Source organism: Protopterus annectens, chromosome 2.part1 (genome assembly GCF_019279795.1).
Source record: "Protopterus annectens isolate FY-2018-M chromosome 2.part1, PAN1.0, whole genome shotgun sequence".
NCBI lineage: Eukaryota > Metazoa > Chordata > Ceratodontiformes > Protopteridae > Protopterus > Protopterus annectens.
Genome location: NC_056729.1, coordinates 1,315,846,677 through 1,315,868,300, shown reverse-complemented (window position 1 = coordinate 1,315,868,300; position 21,624 = coordinate 1,315,846,677).

Sequence of the window (21,624 nt, the reverse complement as noted above, 5' to 3'; positions counted from 1 at the left end):
ATCTTTCCAGGATTGATAGTTGTGGCTGAAGCACCTACCAAGAGGAGAAAATGCTGAGAGAAGAAAGGAGCCACCCTGCAACTCTCTTTTTGAGCAGTCTTTTGCACAGAGCAGCGTCGGGCAGTGTCGGTTAGCTGGGGTATACTATTCCTGGCTCCACAAAGTCTGCACTGCAAATTTTCCCTTAGAACTAGGTAAGCCTCAACTCAAGTGCTTCAGATCAACTGCTCTTATTGCAGCACTTGCATAACCCAAATCAGCAATTGTCCAAATCTCCTAGACAGCATTATTTTTTCCAAATCTCCTAGACGGCACTATTATAATACAGCATAAGACCCTCGATTGTCTGCAAGACAAGTGAAATTTACTTTTCCAAGCATGCCCAGATGTCAGCTTCAGGTGTACTCTCCAGTTCATCTGGTGGAATTGGGCATTCTGAGGCAATGTCACAACTGCCTCATGTATACGGACAACCCTCACCTCTTACCTCTAGACACAAACACTTGTGAGAGATGCAATTACACAGCCAGACTGTAAGCTAAGCGCTCTTAACCCATGACTGTAACAGACAGTCAAGAGGAGAAGAGACACACTAGCATCACACCACTAGACACACATGGATCTACAAAACAAGCACCGGCAAAACATACACATGAATACACAAAAACTTATTTGAAGGTACTAGATACCAATCTGAAAAAGAAACAGGGTCCTCCAAAGCAGACAAGCAAGCAACCTGCACCTCCAAGCACAAGTCAGAAAACACATAATTCACCTCGGCAGTGTGCCTCACGACAGCCCCTAAGGCAAAACACCATACCCAACATGCTAGTAATAGGAGACTCTATAGTAAGACACACAGATGTTCCACTCACCAGGCTGAACAAGGAGAAGGTTACTGTCAGCTGCCTGTTAGGTGCTAGCAATTTATTCCATAAACCAAATACAACACTGGCTTTAGGTAATCCCCTTCATCAGATAAAAGCAGTACATCACATTGAGAGGAACTACATCATTTAACCCTGTCATTGTACATGTTGGTGTGAATGATCTAAGACGTACCTCCCTAGACTACATGAAAAGAGACATTGAGGAGCTCTCTGATCATGTAGCCCAAGCTGGTATGACCCTGACCTTGAGTAGCATACTACCTTCACTTAGAATGATACTACAATACAAAGACAAAATTATAAATTTCAACAATTGGCTAAACTTCTGGTGTCATTCTAAGGGGATCCAGTGTCTATCTGCCTGGGATGACATGATAGATAAGCCTCACTGTTTTGCCAGAGATGGTTTGCACCTGTCACCCCTAGGCTTTTGAATACTGGCCAAGGCTCTTGCTGTCCCCATAGTGCCTTTTTTAGGCAAGGCTCAAAGGATAAACCAACCACCGTAACCAGCACAGGTAACCAAAAACCAAGGGTAATGCTACACAATGCCAGAAGTCTCAACCTCAAAATGAACGCACTCAAGGCACTCCTCAGTATGGAGAAAATAGATGTTTGTGCAGTGACGGAAATCTGGTTCAAGGCTCCAGAGAACACCTCAGCACTACCAGGTTACAATTCATATCATACCTTCCGGCCTCAGTTACCAGATTGCAGTACAAAGGGCAGAGGTGTATCCATATTCATCAAAGATACCCACATCTCCAGGTTAGTGGCGCAGCATGATGCCCCAGAGATCATCCCTGTGCAACTATCAGCAGGCAAAACTACATTTTAAGTTGTAGCCTGTTATAGATTGACCACCATGTCCCAAGATGCTCACTCAGCATTCCTTAAGGTATTGGAAAATATAAAGGTCCTACCCAACACCATAATTTTGGGTGATTTTAACTACCCTGGTATAGACTGGGTGAAATACCAAAGTTCTAACTCCTATGCCCAACGGTTTATAGAATTTATAAATTCAAATGTCCTTGAACAACTGGTATGTTCTCCCACTAGAGGGGACAACATATAGGATTTAGTCATCACAAATATGGGCGTCCATTTTACCACACCCGCTATCACTCCCTCTCTGGTCAGATCAGACCACAAACTGATAACCCTAGACATCCTCACCCCTCCACCTTCCCCAGTCAAAGAAACCATCATAAAAAACCTTTCCAAAGCAAACTTCAAACTACTTACTTCAGAAGTGGAAAGCTTCACTCTTCCCTTGCAGAAGGATAATGATATCCAGGATGCGGAATCCTACACCAAGGCACTTTATATACATCTTCAGGATTGCAAGGACCGTGCTATCCCAAATAAAACCAAGACTCCTTCCTCAAGCAAGAAGAAACCAGTCTGTTGGACCCCGGCCATAAGCAAGCTATACAATACAAGGAGGAGACATACAAAAAAGGCCAAATCTCAAGTAGAAAAAATCTTCCCTGATCAACATTAGTAAGAAATTGAGGGCCCTCATCAAGTCAACTAAAGCCAATTTCGAAAAGAAAGTTGCCAAGGATGCCAAGAATAACCATAAGGCCTTCTATGGTTACGTCAAAAATCTAAATGGCAATGCTCAGGTCTGTTTTGAGCTAGTACAAAATGGAACAAAATACACTGACCCCAGTGACATTGCCAACATCTTGGCTGACAGGTTCAGTGCAAATTCCCCCCCCCCCACCACCACCGCCTAAAGGGCCTATTACTATTCCAGAGGATTGTGCAACTCCAATTATTACTGATACGTTGGTAATAGGGCTCTAGCTAAAGCTAAAAACACTGCCTCCATGGGACCAGATGGTGTCCCGGGATGTGTCATACGGGAGCTCCAAAATGAATTAACCCCGCATCTAAATACCCTGTTCAGTCTCAGCCTCTCGATGAGATATATGTCCATAGAATGGTGCACAGCAACAGCGATTCCACTGCACAAGAGTGGGCCGACAACTGACCCTGGGAACTACCATCCAATAAGCCTGACCAGTCTGATCTGTAAGGCAATGGAGCGAATCATTATGGAACTCATAAATGGAGAGATTGGGAACCTCCAAACACTTGACCCCACACAGTTCAGCTTTGTCAAGGGCAGATCATGCCTCCTGAACCTGGTGGACTTCTTTGAGACAGTTACTCAGGATATAGATAAGGGAAAGGAGGTACACACAGCTTACCTTAACCTTGCTAAAGCATTTGACACCATTCCCCATTCCGGTATTATTGCTAAACTCACCAACCTGGGCATAAACCCTAACGTCACAAGATGATCGCAAACTGGCTCTCAAACAGATCCCACAAAGAAAGAGTAGTGGGATTTATGTCTGAATCCAGACCAGTAACGAGCTGTGTGCCTCAGGGCTCTGTTCTGGGGCCCCTCCTGTTTGGCATATACTTTTCAGAAGTACAGGCAAGCACTGAAGGGCTGTGGCTGACAACGTTTGCAGACGACTGCAAACTGGGTGCTATAACAGAGTCTCTGGCCGACATGGATATCCACCTGAAGGGCCTTAATGAGACTGATGCATGGTGTCAAAGCCATGGTCTCAAGCCAAATGCTAAAAAATGCATAGTAATCCCCTTTGGAAAAAAAAGAGTACCCATGAACTACCACATAGGAGGTAACCTCCTGAAATCTGAAGAAGTAATAAGGGATCTAGGGACCCAAGTAGATAGTCAGCTTTCCTTTGATAACCATGTTGCCAAGGTGGTTAGAAAATCCTTCTATGTGACCCATCTGATCACGAAAGGGTTTGCATCAAGATCTAAGGATGTAGTGGTGCCCCTCTACTCTTCCCTCATCAGATCCATTATTGAGTACAATGCACCAACTGGAATGTACCTGGCTAGGCATCTCCAGCAGCTGGAGAGACCACAGAGGTACCTCACTAAGAGGATTACTGGCCTCAAACAGTTGCCCTATGCAGCACAATTGAAAAAACTAAGGCTTTTCTCTGTTGCATACCGCCTTCTCAGAGGTGATCTCTGTCTAACATACAGAGCCATGTCCAACCCAGAACTGTTGAACATGCTACATCTTAGCAAAATCAAATCTACTTGAGCTACATGCTCTAGGGATATAAACCTCAGCACAACAATGAATAGAACATGCTGGAGGGATAGATTCCCTTCGCAAAGATTTCCCTTGCTATGGAACAAGGTCCCGATCAACATAAGACAGAGCCCCTTATTATCACTCTTCAAGAGGAACCTTGATGAGTGGATGGGTAACAGAAAGTTCACACCAGGGATCATACCAACAGCTCTATTAGATAGGGGCCAAGGGTACTAGCTGCTAGATCAAGGGCCTAGGGAACTAACCAAAGGGGCGGTGAATACAGCACAATGTGGCTGGGCTAATATATGCCTTCAGGCAGATAGCCCAGTACCTACCTATGGACCTATGAACCTATACTATTGTGCTATAGATGCTGATGTCATTGGGTGTGTATGTGCAATTCCAGCTGCAGGGTATCTTAATTATGGGTTTTACAGTGAGTACTGCAATTCTGGGGCTTTTGGTGCTGAATTATGCTTGCCTGCCTTGATTTATCTGTTGCCCTTTTAATTCACTTTTTAACCTGAATCCCCTCCCATTGTCAGGCATGCATCCAGCTGCCGGCTTTCTTGTTTTGTATTTTTCCTACCTAGGAATGTGTTGTGAAATGTGTTATGTAGCTGATCTACTGCAATTTTGCTTTGTTCTGCTGACAGTACTGTTTTCTTTGCAGTACGCACCTCCTATTTCCTGTTCTGCAGGTAGCTGCTAGCAACTTTGTTAGCTGTTGTCAATGGCCCACTGTGGGTTCCTAGGTGTTAATTACTCATTTGTACTCCAATTTCCATGCTGCAGCATTTCCTTATTTTTTTCCCGTATCCTTCCTTTTTCCACTCTGGTGTGCACCACGCACAGCCGTTTACTGGGTTTACAGCACGTTTTCATCCACGTTCTCATACGCATTCAGTTACCTTGTGTGCTCTCAGCTAAACAAAGCTATGGCTACTTCAACACACCCCTATCCTGCAGCTTTGCTGAGCAACAGGCAAACCGGATTAGCAATGCTCCAATGTGCTTACAGCAAAGGTGGCACACCCCTCTCTTGATGTCATCTTTGTCTCCAGGGCATACCTCGGTGTTGTAACACTACGCTGTGAGGTACATCCTTACACCGGCAGGGAATTTGTGATTCACTATTACTCCTCTCATTTGCATGGCATTGCCTACTAATTCCTAGTTAACGCGCAGAACACTGTCACAGCCCTTTAGCAACCCTTGCTCCATGGTGTGGTGTAGCATGCGTGCCATTGACTATTATGGGGAAATCATGAAAAGTATTACATTGCAGTTTTATTCCATATAATTCTATTTTCATTGTGATCTCATGTGTGCACCGATGCCCTGCATTAGTGTGGGCATAACATTAAATGTTCTTTTTTATATTTTGTGCATTTTTTTATGCCAATGGCTATATATTTAGCCATTGGCATATATTAACATTATAATACATGTGTTTGGTTCACTGTCATGGCTCCGACTGTATGTTTGCGAAAATGTAAACCGTTTTTTCAGTTTACATTTCTGCATGCTTACACTATGCCTGCACCACTTCTTGAATCAATATATACCGTCATTTGCATGCTACACTGCTGCAAATGGGATGATTAGCATACAGGCGCCGGGAGCTGTACAGGTGTAGCATACGCAGTCAGTGCAAGTGGAAACAGCTCATACCTGAATTGCTCGGCGGCCATATTTGGTGTTAGATCACTGATGCTACGCCTGCACCTGGTGCAAGCTTCAGGAATCCTGGGGATAGTGTGATCAAGTCTGAAATTGAACTATACCTTTACTGAAAGGGTGATCTGTAGCACCATAGACTACCTTTGTTGAGGCCTCTCAGCTGGAGTGCCTCCGGAATGCTGTTTGAAATGTTTGTAGTGCTTTTGCTGTATTGACTTGGAAAAACAGTTACTGTGAACTTAAGAAGATATATGCTGCACTGGAAACTGGATTTGAAAGGGTTACACACTACAACTGTCTCCAATTTTTTGATTGTCCAGAGTAGCTACTTGCTGGGTTGCAAGAATTATATATCTCTGCCCAGACAGCAGATGCCATTGTAAGAATTGATAAGACTGTACTGTACTGTAATTAGCTGGAAACACTAATGAGACTGAGAACAAATGTTTTTATCTGTTAATTACGCAAACTCATGCTGAACAGGTGCCAGTCTCTCCTTTATGGACCAAGTTTTGTGTACTTTTCAGTATGAATTTTTCAAACATTTTAGTTTATTTAATAAGGCTTTATTAGATGTTTACAATATTCGAATACTGTTTTCATTAATAGTGCTGAAAAACAATTAGTGTTCAAAGTTATTGTATGTCATATTCTGATTGTCCTGAACAACCTAAACTAATATAGTCTTTATTTGACCTGTCTTCTGTATTCAGGCTCGAGTGTCTGTAATTTTCTCTGAAGTAACAGGGCAAATGAACTCACTAACTTCAACTAAACTGCTATCCTGAATGCAACATATTATATTCCTTCAGTCCAATAATTTCCTTATTTACTCCTCTTAACATTGGTCTCAGGCTTTGTCTCATATGTGCTTTATTTAACATTCTGTTAAGGAACATTCAGTAGCTGGAAAGGTTGTATCTTTTTCTTTTTTTTTCAAAACAGGTTTATTGTTTTAACATATAAGAGAAATATCATAACAATTTTATACAAGTAATTAAAATAGATATTATTATAATATTCAACAAAACAACTAAAGTATTTACAAAGACATCCACTACAATCAGATCAATTAATTAAACTAAAATACCATGCTATTGAAATTAGAATTTTTTTAACAAATTTTGTAAATTATCCCATACAATATAATAAGATGTTTTTCTAGTTGTTCTTGACCTAATTGTGTTTATTTCCATATGGCACACTATATTCATAACATTTTTAAATTCATTGAACGAAGGAGGTGTATCTGAAATCCAATTTCTGGTTATTATTTTCTTAGCCACTGCTAGAATAGACTATAACAAGGGAAGCTTAACCTTTTTAACACTTTGAGGTACAGGTGTGTTGAATAATATAAGAGATTTAGAAATAATGAAATTATCTGTAAAAAGAGCCTGCAAAAATTCATTAATTGACTTCCAGTATTCTTTCAATTTTATACAGTCATAAAACATATGAGCCTAGTCAGCATTAATTTCTACATTACATCTCTTACATAGATTATCTTTATTATTTATTTTATTCATCATCAAAGGTGTATAAAAAGATCTATGTAAAAATGTCCATGTATAAAGTCTCCAGACAATGGAAGACGTAGTTCTATAGGCAGATTCCAATATATATTGTTTATCTTGTTGATTTGGTGGGTCCCCATTAATAGAAGTGAAATAATTCCAGTATGTATCTACATTGTAAAAAGTTTCTTGTCTGATAATTTTATGTATGTATGAAAGTTTACCTTTATCAGAAACTTTATGTTGTAAATTTAATATCAAGTAATCAGTCAGTGTTGGAATAGATTCTTTAACTGTTATAGACATTATATCTATTCTATTAATGAGATGTTGTCTAAAGGTCTGAACCTCTAACCAGCAAGTTTCTCTTAGATCAAATTCTTGTTTTAAGAAATCTAGATTTTTAACTTTATTATCAGATATCAACTGATACCAGTATTTTAGATCATTATCTATAGCTAAATGAGTTCCTTCAGAAGTAGATGACAAAAGCATACCCTGAGTATACATTATAGGGAATATAATAAAATTCCATTCCCTATACTTAGGGTGCATGAATGTAAAGTTACGATAGCTAATAATAATATTTAATGGGTAACAAACCATATGTTTAGGTGTAATAGGTGAAGTGCAAAATTCCTTTAGTAACCATAACATGGAGTTATTTACAATCATATTTTTATGTGTTAAGGAGATTTTCATGAAGTGCATACTAATTAGCTCCCAATAATCTTTCCATTTTGCAACATATGACTGATCTATTAATAAAGTAATAACTTTTACAATAGAAGAGATAGTATATAAATTAAAGTCTGGAAAAGAAATACCCCTTGAGACCAGCTATTAGTATGTTTCTTTAAAGCAATCCTAGGTCTATTAGGTGCCCATAGGAAATTTAACATTAGTGTATTCAGTTTCTTGATAATTATTTTTGTAGGTGGAAGTATTATTGATTGTATTAAGTATAAAATCTTGGGGAATATTATCATTTTAATAATTGTAAGTCTCTCCTCCATAGTAAAAAACATATTATTCCAGGTATTAAAAAGATTTTGTATATTAAGAAAATAGGTATTATAATTATTATATATAATAGATTTAATATCTTTAGATAGTATTATACCTAAATAAGTTATCTGACCTGAATTGGGTACATATTTAGTAAAATCACTAATGAAAATATTTTTCCATGTATATATAGGTAGTATTTTAGTTTTTTCTTCATCGAATATTAAACCAGAAATACTTTTAAAATTCATCATTTTATCAAATAGAGACTGCATAGAAGAATTAGATCCTGCTGATGTAATTAGAACATCATCTGCAAAAAGTTGAATTTTGGATGTTGTATTTTCATCTATTTCAAAACCCTCTATGTCAGTACTGTTTCTGATCAAATTAGCCCAAGGCTCCATTACTAAAGTGAATAATAGTGGAGAAAGTGGACATCCTTGTTTTGTACCTTTAAAATGGGTATTTTTGTGAAACATATGTTCCTACCTTAATATAAGCCAATGTTCCTTTGTATAAATGCTCAATTAGATTTACAAATGCATCTGAGAAGTTTGTGCACTTCAGTAAGGTAAACAGATAGTCCCAACTTACTGAATCAAATGCTGAACTTATATCAAGACTAATAAGTGTTAAATCTTTCTTTTTCCTATTTGCAAAATCAATTAATGTTAAAGTTCTTCTTATATGATCAAAAGTATTTCTATTTACAATGAAGCCTGTCTGATCTATATCTATAATGCCGGGATGATTGTCTTCAATCTATCAGCAAAAATACTCATAAACATTTTATAATCAACATTAAGTAATGAGATGGGCCGATATGAAGTACATCTAGTTGGATCTTTATTAGGTTTTAAAATTGGCGAAATAAATGTATATTGCCAAGATGGGGGTTATTAACTCAGTTTGGGCCAAAATAAAAACCTTATGTATTAATGAATATGTACTTTTAGAAAGGATTTTATATATCTCTGGTATAATACCATCATTACCCGGTGCTTTGTTTGATTTAAGCTTATTTATTTGTGTAATAACCTCTGTATATGAAATACTTTTGTCCAATAGTTTAATCTGTTGTTTATTAAGCTTTTTATTCATGTTTGTGGTTATAAACTCCTTTATTTTATCTTTAGGTTCCATGTTAATGTTATTATGGTTAATTTTGTGAAAGTGATTTCTAAATTCATCTAGTATTTCTGGTATACTAGAAACATTCTTCTTTTTCCTTAGAGAAAAGATTTCTTTGATATGGTTTTGTTTATTCAACCTTTTTGTTTTATTTTTAAGTCTATGTAAGTATTTGGGGCTTATTGAATAAGACAAAACTTATATTTCTCTAAAGTTATTTTAACTTTATGAGTTAAAATTTCTTTGTATTTCTCATTTAGTTTGTTTATTTCTTCAATAACTTTCTTGTCCATAATATTTTCTTTATTATTATGTTTATAAGAGTCTAATTTACTTTGAATATCTAACAATTCCTTATCCCAAGATTTCCTTTTATTATTATACCATCTAATACTTTGTCCATATAGATATGATTTTAAGGCATCCCAAACATAGACAATGGAGACTTCAGGAGTATTATTTATGTCTAAAAATGTTTTACTTCTGAAAGTATATATTCTTTATAGTCTTTTAGTTGAGTTAAGTATGCTGGTACCCTTTTGATCTGAACATTATGAGTATTTTTTATCATGAATTCAAAACAATTGAATTATGATCAGATATAGGACATGAAATGATTTTGGAATTAATTAAATCTGTTACCATCTGGTTAGAAATAAAGACCCTATCTATTTTTGAATAAGTTTTGTATCTGTTAGAAAAAAGGTGTATGGTAATGATTTTGAATCTATCTGATTATTAATATCATTCAAATGATAAGAATTAGCAAAATCATTTAAATGTTTTGCATTAGATGTAATTCTTCTTTTTCCTATAGTGGTAGTATCACTTTCATGTAGTATACAATTAAAGTCACCAGCTAAAATAATATCTCCTATAGAGAATTATATTATCTTATCAAGATGATGTTTCACTGTATTAATACCAATTCCAGGTATCCAATATACATTAATTAAAGTGTAAGTCTTCCCATTAATTTGTATTGTAACCATACAAAACATTCCTTTGTCATCCTGATAAGACAATGGTTTTAGGAATGGGCATACTTTTATTCCATAAAATAGCCACTCCTCTTTTTTTCTGAGTGTGCTCTGAACTAACCAATACTGTATATTTGTTTGTGGCTAGTTTACCAATATCTTTTTTCAGGAGATGGGTTTCTTGCAGGAAGACTAAGTTGGCCTTATGTAAATTAATGCATCTTATTAGGCTTGCCCTTTTACACGGATTATTCAATCCATTAATGTTTAAAGAAATTCCTTTTAAAGATGTCATTTGGCATTTTTAAAACTTAAGAATCTTATGATCAAAATAACAAATAACAACATAAGTAATGTTACATATCCTCCTTTAGGTGTACCTTTAAATATAGCTGTATTTATTGAATCTCTTATGGGATTTTGTATAGGATTCAATTTTGTTTGTAGTGACAATGAGTGTACAAAATATATTGTGGATGTCAAAACTATATACATATAACAATGAACAAGTGAAAATAATGTAAGGATTAAACCTTGCATCCAGCCTGGAGTTATAAACTCCAACTTAGAGTAGTATTTACCACTCAAGTTAACCCCCTACCCTAAGCAGCAGTACCTCAGCTACCACCTTATCAATTTAATACTAGTTATATTTAACTGAGGTTAACAGTTTTCAATTCAATTATCTAGCAAGACAAGACTACACATTTGGTAAAACAGCATCATATAAACTAAAATAAACTTTTTTTTTTTTAAAAAAAACTGTTCATACTACTATATACATCTATGTAATATAAAACACTTGTATTCAAATAGCATTCAAATAATCTTGATGTTAGAAATCAAGAAGAGAGAAAATAAGTTCTAACATTCATTTAAATCAAAAACTTTGGCTAATATGATTCAGACATTACATATATTAAGATGCATCTATTTTCTGTCATGTAAATGCAGTCAACAGCTTCCAAAAAAAAACCTTGAATTGCTTGTATATGAGCATTTTACTTATACTCATTATTATCAATAGAATAAAATATTACATAAACAATCCTAAATATCTACTAATAACCAAATAATATAAGGATAATATAAAATGGTTACATATTGTCTAAATAACCTAACCACATAAAAATCATAAATACCACTACATATTCATGAATTAACCTCTTAAAATATATTTAGGATTTTTATGTGGTTAGGTTATTTAGACAATATGCAACCATTTTATATTATCCTTATATTATTTGGTTATTAGTAGATATTTAGGATTGTTATTTTTATTATATATTATCTTGTTTTTACAACCCTTTGACTGTTCCTTTTCTGAGCGCCTTTTTAGGAAGTGATGTCGATAGACACACCTCCTTTTGTATATTTAAATTTTTGGCGCTACAATTTGTATTTTTCAAATCTGATGAAGCTGCGGCTTGTTTGGGCAGCAAAAATGCATTTTTACTTATAATAAACTTGCGTTCAGGCATTTACATTCAAGTGTCCTGTTGGATTTTCGTTTTTGGTTGGTACTTTCTGGCTGCTTCCCTTCTGTTCCTTGTTCGATTATGAAAATAAGTATCAAACAAATGGATGGGATTACTGGGTGACAATAATCTTCTGAAGTAAATCAGCAATTAGAAAATCAGATTGAACAAGTTAGAAAAATGTAGGAGGAAAAGCCAGGGCATGAAAAATAAAAGAGACATTGTGAAAAACTCTGCTAGCTAAGGACATCAAATTTAATCTCTAAGTATAAGTAATGGCTGATTAACTCATTTAATTTTCTTAAAATTCACTAAGCAAAATGAGGGATGATTTAATAGCAAAAGAGAAAGACCAGAATAGGTGACTGCTCTGATTGCTTTTTAAATTACATTCACTTACTTTTTAACTAGTGTTCAGTTTCTTCAGATAGGTTCATAGATGATTACTGGGCTAATGGTCACAGGAGGCTTTTTTAAGCCTAGCCATTCTTCCACAGTGAGAATAAGACCCTGAACCTTGACTCTATGAAGTAATTACCTTAACCATTATGACAACCCCAACCTGTTTATACACATATGCACAGACAGCAAAAGAGTTGCTTGGAGAAGAAAATGTTATTGACTACAGCCACACTTCATTGGATGGAAACAGTTTTTTTTTTAGCTACAAAATGCAGTCCTCCCCATTGCTGAGTTCTGCTAACAGCAAGATCTCCTGCTTTGAAATTCATCTTCCATTTTGAAAATCCTCCTCTACTACAGGGTCTGGACACCTCTGATAGAGTGCAGCAGAAATGGTTGAATAGGCAGAAACAACTAGCAACAGACCATCCAGTGCAGCTTCTAGAGACTTCTCCATCTGTCTTCCTCTCATGGACAACTCAGCAGTAATGGTAAAGTAGAAAACAAACAAAGTTTGGATCCAGATCTTATGCAGTGCAAGCAGCAGAAAAAAAGAAAGAATGAAGTAAACTAGCCAAGAAACCAGTTTTTTTAATCTTTAATTTTTGTGGGCTTCTTGGCATTCTCTACCTTGTTGATTGGTTGTTTTCCAACACAGCAACCCAGTCAAGAAGAGAAAAATGTCACAGAGCTCTTGACAAGATAAAAGACACAAACATAAAAACAGGAAACAGTACATGTTCTGAAAACTCACAGCAGTGCTGCTACACAGAACTGGAACCAAAGTAGTGTAGAGGGTAGAGAACAACAGAATCACTTAAGGAAAAAAAGTGAATGAGTGCTGCCTTCAATATTATTCACTGCTTCTTAAATTCAAAAAATTCTGTATGCTTTGTTAGTTAACTAGATTACTAATCAGCTCAGTTAGTTTTCCTCATCCTTTATGGTATCTGTTTTCTTTTCCACTTGTATTTATTTTTATAGAATTGTCCTGTGTATTATCCTGCATGGACTGTGCTTCTGTTTTGACAGAAGTGTTTTGATGTCTAGCTTTGGAATAATTCACCTTGCAGATTTCCATCAACGTACTGTTAGAAATGTTGACATGAAAACTATGGAAAATAATTTTCAAACAGGTCTTAATAAAAAAAAAATCTGGTAATATTTTTTTTAACATTGCCAAGCAGATTTCCAGTGCTGTCAACAAGTCACTATCTTGGCCAACTCCCCCTCTTAATAAGCATTCTGGTCCACAAACTACTCAATGAGAGTTGTTGTCCACAATTAAAAAGTAAACTTTTTGAGATAAATTAGCCATGTTCAATTTATGCTACTGAAAGATTATTGTTATGCAACCCAGCCTTCAAGCTTACTACTCCTGAAAGGTTATTATGAAATACAACTCTAAGATGCTGAAATAATATCCTGCACTAGTGAAATCCTCCAAAGCAAACTTCAAGTCCAAATTGGCCACATCTACTAGAGACAATAAGGTCTTCTTCACATATATCCACAACATGAAAGGAAGCACCCATATCTGTTCAGAGCTGGTGGTCAAGGACACCACATATATAAATGCCGTAGATATAGCAAACTTGCTGGCTGACAGATTCAGTAAAAACTTTAACCACTGTCCCCTCCATCAGTAAATCAGGACATTCCCAGTACCTGCCCCTTTCCCCTTATATCTAGGGAACAGGTCATCACTGCTCTTTCAAAGGTAAAAATACAGCTTCTGTGGGACCCAATAACTTCCCAGTCTGCATCCTACGTGAACTCAGGGAGTAACTTGCAGCACCATTAGACACCCTATTCAACCAATGCCTGAGTATTGGCTTTGTCCCAGCTGAGTGGAGGACAGCCACTATCTTCCCTTTACACAAAGGTGGACCATCCACCAATTCAGGAAATTACAGACCCATCAGGCAAACTAGCATGATCTGGAAGGCCATGGAACGGATTATCATGGACCTCATTAGCAAGGACATTGGCAACCTCCAACACTTGATCCCACACAGTTTGGCTTCATCAAGGGGAGGTCATTTCTGCTAAACTTGGTCGACTTCTTTGAGACAGTCACCAAAGCCATGAATGAGGAGAAGATGGTGTACACTGCCTACCTTGACCTGGCCAAAGCCTTTGACACTATTCCCCACTTGGGCATAATAGATAAACTCTCTTAACTAGGCATCAATCCATATGTTACCAGATGGAAAGCAAACTGACTCACTGGTAGAATTCATGTAGTCAAAATAGGGGAAGCTACCTCAAGCAGTAGCTCCGTAACAAGCAGCATATCCCAGGGTTCAGTCTTGGGGCCTCTGTTATTTGGGATATACTTTTCTGAGGTGCAGACCAAAACCAGCGGGCTATGGCTGACCACGTTTGAAGATTACTGCAGGCTGGGTGCTGTCATCAATTCCCCAAGTGATGCAGACATCCTCCAAGTGGGTCTCACTCAGACAAATGACTGGTGCCAGAAACATGGCTTCAAGCTGAATACCAGAAAATTCATCATCGTCCCCTTTGGGGAGAGTGATGTTCCCACAAATTATCACATTAATAACAATGTCCTAAGCATGCAATCAGTCGTGAGGGATTTGGGCACCCAGGTTGATGGCAACCTGATTTTTGACCACCATGTTGCTTCTGTTGTACGTAAAGCTTTCTACATGGCCCACTTCATAAGTAAGGGTATCTCATCCAGGGACAAGGAGGTCATAATATCCCTGTATTCTTCCCTTATAAGGCCCATTATTGAGTACAACTCCCCTTTCAGCATGTACCCCACAAAGCACATGCAGCAGCTGGAGAGACCACAGAGGTTCCTCACCAGTGGAATTCAAGGCCTCAAACATCTACCATGCACAGATAGGCTAAAATCCCTATCCCTCTACTCAGTTTCATACAGACTCCTCACACATGACCTTTGTCTGGCATACAAGGGGATCACAGACCCCACCTTGATGGGACTGCTGCATGTCTGCAAGTTCAGCTCCACTCGAGTAACCCACATGCGTGGCCTCAGCCTAGTCTGTCACATCAAGAAGACTTGTTGGAGGGACAGATTTTTGTCCCAGAGACTTCTCCATCTATGGAATAGACTCCCTTGTCACATCAAGCCATGTACCTCTTTACCCATTTTTAAGCACAACCTGTATAACTGGATGGGAAACAGAAAATATACCCCTGGAATTCCACCCATGTCCCTGCTGGACAGGGGCATTGGGTGCTGATTTATCTAAACATTGGCTAAACTCTTGGCTAGGCTTATATGGGCCTCATGGCCAATAGCCTAGTAACCTTCAATGATCCTATGATCCTATGTATTCCATGAGGCAAACTGATGACCTGAACCTATTCAAAGGTTAACTGAGATTGCATCTTGTTTAAATAAATGTTGTTGCTTCACAGATTCAAGCTAATCATTTTATATAATGCTTTTCAAATTATTATCTCTCACGAGGCTTTCTTAGTATTCCAGGTATTTCTGAATCCTGCTTGGCTGATGGATTTTTTGTACACAGCAGGTACACTGTGTACTATACATAAATCTTCTATTGTTATTTTATACTTATTATGATATATGTAAATTCCATACTACTCCCTCTGTGCATGCTGCTTTTTTCAGGTTGTACATTAGTGGCACTACACACATGAAGCATAACACATGGGCACTACTCAGTGGATCATTACGAGTTATAATACCATAATTCAGGATATTATACCAACTGTCAATTATTTACAGGTTCTTAAGTTCTTACTAGGCTATTGATCCATGAGGATCTTTAAAAGCCCAGCCATACAGTCCCATGAAGTTTTTGGCACTTATATTTTAAGTATATTTTCAGTACTCCTTTTCTACCCTACTATCCACAGTGCTTCTCCACCTCACCTTCTTACTCCTCCTTTCTTTAACCCGCTAAACTATGTCATCAGTAAGCTCACCTCTTCTTCCATTTGTGAACCTGCTCTTTATTATCCTACCACAATGCCCCACAATCATTCACTTGAACACCCAAACCTACTCCACATATTTACAGACTCCATTCATCACCTACCACTTGTACACAACTCCAGCTTCAGAGTTCCTTTACCTCATCTCCTTCAAACCTACCAAACCCCAATGATTCCACCACAAACTTCCTAAACACCTCCATAAATTCAACCTGATCATGCTCATATTCCTCCTCAGATCCAAAGTAAAATCCAGTCCAGGTCTTTTCCACTACATAACAGCCATAACTTTTTTCAGCACCTCTACCCTCTCCAGTGCATTATCTATTGTCCAAAGCATCTCTATTAAACTTGACCAGATAAACACTTTGTTTGCAACCCATTCACTCTATATCACAGATGTTAATGAAACATGGCTCATGCAAAACAATCCTAATTTTCAGCATCTACTTCCCTTCTACAAATATCACATGACCTGGCAGGAGACAAGGCGGGGGCACTCTTATTTTGCATAAAAACAACTTTAGACCACCTATCATTGCTCAAGAAAATGCCTACACAGATACTGAGCCAAAGTGGATCCTTCTAAACTTCTCTCCTGAATGAATAGTCACCTTCTAATAGCATGTCCATACCTTCCTCTTCCAGCTTCTTTTAACAATTTTAATTCCCTTATTCTAACTATAATCTCAGCTACATGCATCTGTAAGAATATTGTTATTCTAGGTGATTTTAACCTATACTACCTAGGTCCCTTGAGAAATGATATTGTGGAATTTCAAGCCATTATCAACGTTATGCAGTTAGCCAATGACACTACTCATCCAAATCTCCGAACCAACAACCACTTCCTCCTGAATCTGCTAATCGTTAACAACCCCACCCCTACCATCCGCAACATATCTGTTCTTCCACTCTCATTCAGTGACCACTCCCCAATAACCTTTCGAATTATCCAATAGTCAGCAAAGCTGCACACAAATGACAAAACAATTTTCATACATACGTAACTGCTGCCTGTACAACCCACTAAGATGCATTTGGGATTTTTCTTTAGTAACTTCTGCCTCTGTAAAATCTTAGAATATACAGATTTAATTACTCTATGTGCATAAATGTAAATAGAAATGTAACTATTCTGTGTTTAACTGGGAAGATGTATAATGCAATGCAAAGAAAGGGAGCTTTTCTCCCTGGACCTCCACTGAAAATATGTATTGCCCAGTCAGACTTTCCCAGTAAATGAAGACAAATAAATAAATAAATAAGGGCTTAATGAAGCACTAATGAATGAAGAGAAATTTACTCAGAATAACATTAATATTATAGTAGACTCTATGGAAATGCTACTATATAATAATTATGTATGTTTCAAAGATGAATACCATAGGCAAATTAGGGATGTAGCCATGAGAACAGCAGCAGCCCCTAATTTTGCCAACATAATTTTATGGTGGTGGGAAACTAATTTTCTTTTGCCTCGTGTTTCAACAAAATGTTTGTGATATACTATTGTAATTTGGTTGATATATTTCTTGTCTGGAAAGGAAGTAGTATACTCTATGAGTTTTTGGATTATATAAATGGGTCTACTTCCTTTTTATGTTTTACACTAAAAATGAGAATGAAGAAAATAAATTATTTTATTTAACATTTGTTGACTGGGAAAGTCCGACTAGGACAGAGATTATTTTCAGCAGAGACCTGGGGAGAAATGGTCTAGATTCATGTCTTTGCAATGTGGGAGAAAACCGGACTACCCAGAGAAACCCATGCAAATGCAGGGAGGACATGCATACTCCAAACAGAAGGGACACCAACCAAGAATTGAACCGGAGAACCTCTTGCTGTGAGGCGACAATGTCAACTGCTGCACATCTGCACCTACTAAGAATAGGTTCTAAGGGCAATATAAGTCTAATATCTGCAGAAAGGAACCTAATCTAATACATTTTTGACATTATTTTATTTATTATTTATTTTACATTTTTATACCAGGAAAGTCCAACTGTACACATGCCCTTTTTCAGTGGAGGCCCGGGGAGAAAAGCTCCACATTGAAACATACAGAAATACAAGATATAAGTGGAATATATAGGGCACAGAAGTTAAAATACTATCTAGATATAGTTTGGACAAGCAGTTATACATACAGACTAGCTAAAGAATATCACAGTTTAGCTAATACACAGTAATTCTTAACCTAATTGGTAGAATCAGAAGATAAACAATAAGTAGAGAGACATTGCATCATTAAACCTGTCTATATAGGAAAATAGAGACCAGTATGACAGTTACACAAATACTGAACACAGTTTACTAAGAAATTGAATTGGCAAGTCTTAATGTGGCATCTCCTCTACAATGTTATAGTACTATGGAGTGTTAGTATGCAGAGAGACGTAGTCAACAGAATAGACAGAGGGGATGTATTTGTCAGTAAATGAAATAAAGTAGTCGCATAGTCAGAGGGTGAGGTTAGTCTGGTGCAGAGCAAGAGCACAGCCATTTACTGAATAAGTGGCTTTTAACATTGTTTTAAACTGGGCTAGTGATGTAATCATTGTAATGTTTTCTGGTAGTACATTTCAGATTTTACCTATATAATTTGAGAAGTGGGAATCTCCAGCTTGGTTTTTGGTTATGTTGATTTTTATGTGATGTTAGTGGACTGTAGCGTTCTGTTAGTGGCATATACTTGAAGAAATACTTGTAGGGCAGGTGTTTTCTCAGGCTCATAGAGTATTTTATGGGCAATGGTTAACTGGATGTAGTGAAGGAGATGGATGTGGGTACTCTAGCCAGTTAAGTTGCTTGAGTGCTATACAATGTTGAGGTCTAGCTGGTAGATTTGTAGCATATCTGGCAATTTTGTTATAATAAGATTCAAGTTTTGCTAGCTCAGATTTTTTTTAGATTTGTGAGTATGGGAGCTGTGTATAGCAGTGTGGAGATTAAGACTGGGCAATGGTAGTTTCAGTATTTTTAGTGAAGTAGAGTTTGTTCCTAAACAATGTTCCGAGTTTTTTTGTATACTTTTTTTACTGTTTGGGAAATATGATGATCAAACTTTAAGTTGCAATCAATTTCGACTCCTAAACATTTGGTGTTTGGTGATGGGGAGATGATGGTGTTATTCAGTGATACAATGTTGGAAGTGTTAGTGGGTGGGCCTGATTTAGTGGGTCAGAAAATCATACGTTTGTTTTTTTTTTTGGGGGGGGTTAAAATTAATTGAGAGTTTGTAAGCCAGGTCTCAACTGCTAGAAAGAATTGTTGTGTTTGGTTTTGATGTTCTTGAATAGAGGAAGCAGGACATATCAGTGTCAAATCATCTGCACATTGAATAAAGGAGGCTTGTAGGGCTGAGGTGTGGAGGTTATTTGTAAATATTGAAAATAGTAGTGGGCCTAAGAGTAAGCCTTGAGGGACACCTATAGTCACTAGTAGAAGAAGTTATAAAGTCTGTTGCCAAGAAACTGCTTGCTGGCGTCTAGTAAAGTAATCCTGGAACCAGGCGAGGGTAGATTGGCAGAAATTTAGTTTGGAGAGACCATTTAGTAGTTTATTATGAGAAGCCATAGCAAAGGCTTTTGATAGGTCCAGGAAGATAGAGGATGCATAATTATTGTTGCTCTTGTGATAGTTTACAGTATTGGTAAATGACATTAGAGCAGTTGATGTACTATAGTAAGATCGAAAGCCATGCTGAGTGTTGGTTAGAAGTTTGTTAGTATGTAGCTAATTAGTAACTTGCACATGAATTACCCTCTCCAGATTATCACAGCAGCCACCCAAAAGGGGAGAAGAGGAATTTAATAAAAAGGTAAAGGTAAGAATATCGAGGTAAGTATCAAATAATGAAATGCTTGAAATTGGGATGTTGAAAGATAAGTGTATTGAAAGGAAAAACCCCAGTCTTATGGTGGATGACATTTCTGAGGAAGTAAACAGTAAAAGTTTAAGAAATTATCACCCAGTTATAAGATTTTCTGATAGTGTAATTGTTGTAGATGAAAACAGAGATGACAGCACGTGAACTATGGTTTTGCTTTATGGTAAAAGTTCCTAAGAAGTTAAAACCATTTTGAACAAATGCTGGAAATGAGATTTTGTCACATTTGGATTAACACTGATGCTTGGTAATAACCCAGTTTATAAGGCGGGATCCACCTTGGATCCCAGGAACTACCACCCCATCAGTCTAACCAGCCTGATCTGCAAGGCCATGGAACGTATTATCATGGAACTTATAAACAAAGACATTGGCAACCTTAAAACACTAGACCCCACCCATTTTGGGTTCGTGAAGGGCCAATCTTGTCTGCTGAACCTTATTGACTTCTTAGAATCAGTCTCCAGAACCGTGGATGAGGGTAAGGTAGTCCACACAGCCTATCTGGACCTCGCCAAGGCCTTTGGCATCATCCCCCACTCTGGAATCATAGATAAACTTACTAAGCTGGGCATTAATCACTATGTCACTCGATGGGATGCTAACTGGCTTGATGACAGAACCCACACTGTAAAAGTAGCTGACTCCAAATCCAGATCCAGACAAGTGACAAGTGGAGTACCTCACGGTTCAGTCCCGGGACCTCTCTTGTTTGGCATCTACTTCTCTGAAGTACAGGCCAACACTAAGGGACTCTGGCTAACAAAGTTCACAGATGACTGCAAACTGGAAACAATTATTGAAGCCCCAAATGATGTGGATACACTACAAAAGGGCCTTACAGAAACAGATGTTTGGTACCAGAGCCATGGGCTCAAGCTCGAAGCCAAGAAATGTATAGTTATCCCCTTTGGGAAAAAACATGTACCCATGAATTATCACATAGGTGGCAGTACACAACACACCAAAAGTGTGATAAGAGACTTAGGGACACAGGTGGACAGTGGTCTCACCTTCAATAACCACATCACCACAACAGTCAGGAAATCCTTCTATGTGGCACACCTCATCACTAAGTGCTTTTCATCCAGAAAAAAGTTGGTCATTGTCTCACTGTACTTATCCCTCATTAGACCCATTATAGAATACAACATCTCATTTGGTATGTACCTCTAAAGACATCAGCAACAACTGGAAAGGCTGCAGAAATACCTCAATAAAAGAATCACAGGCCTAAAGCAGATGCCCTATTCTGACTGCCTTTAAAAACTCCAGCTATACTCTGTCGCATATCATCTACTCCGAGGCGATCTCTGCTTAACATACAAGGCCATGTCAAACCCAGAGCTGTTGGACATGCTACACGTAAAGAAATCCCAATCTCTCAGAGCCACATGCTCCAGGGATCTAAATATTGTCATCACAATAAACAAAATATGCTGGAGGGATAGATTCCTGACCCAGAGACTCCGCAGACTCTGGAATAGACTACCCATACATGTCATCATGTTTCATTTCAATGAAAATGCACTTTCGCTGAAGTCTAATCGCCAGATTGGCTGACTAAAAAAAAAACA